We start from the raw sequence: 722 nt of genomic DNA, 5'->3' as shown, positions 1-722 counted from the left end.
GATGGTAAGCCTGGGATCATTTTCAAATAGATTTCAGTATCTTTTTTTTTATCATTCCTAGAGATCCTACAATCACTGGTATGGTAGTCGCCTTGAGGTGCCACATTTTTTCAATTTCTATTAGCAAATCTTTATATTTACTGATCTTGTCAAATTCTTTCGCCGCTATATTATGATCACAGGGAATACTCATGTCAATTAATAAACACGTCTTCTTTGTCTGATTTTTTATGATAATATCCGGTTTATTAGCTTTTATAGTCTTGCCGGTATTATTATTATTATTATTATTATTATTATTACTATTATTATCATCATGACAATGACCCTGCTGAATCTTTAGCACACCAGAAGAAATGCCACTAAGCAGCATTTTGTCCACTGCTCTCAGCTTTACCTGTTATTCTTTTCAGGTCATTTACATAAGTGCGAGTTTATCACAGGTCAGTGTAATCAACTTGCCTCATGCCCACGTACTTGCTGGCCTTGTGCAAAAATTTGAAATTATTATTATATAATTCTAAGGCAGCAAGCTGGCAGACTCGTTAGCATGCTGGGCAAAATGGATAGCAGGAATCTCATCCTCTCACAAATCTGAACTGCATCTTGTCTGAGTTACTTCTCTTCATAATTAGTTGTGCTATAATTCTGTCTATTACATGCATGACTTGGTTCATCAGTTCAATATCTCTGCAGTTGCTTCTTTCTACATTTCTGTTGCT

Source organism: Octopus bimaculoides, chromosome 6, assembly GCF_001194135.2.
Source record: "Octopus bimaculoides isolate UCB-OBI-ISO-001 chromosome 6, ASM119413v2, whole genome shotgun sequence".
Taxonomy (NCBI): domain Eukaryota; kingdom Metazoa; phylum Mollusca; class Cephalopoda; order Octopoda; family Octopodidae; genus Octopus; species Octopus bimaculoides.
This window is presented reverse-complemented; position numbering follows the sequence as displayed.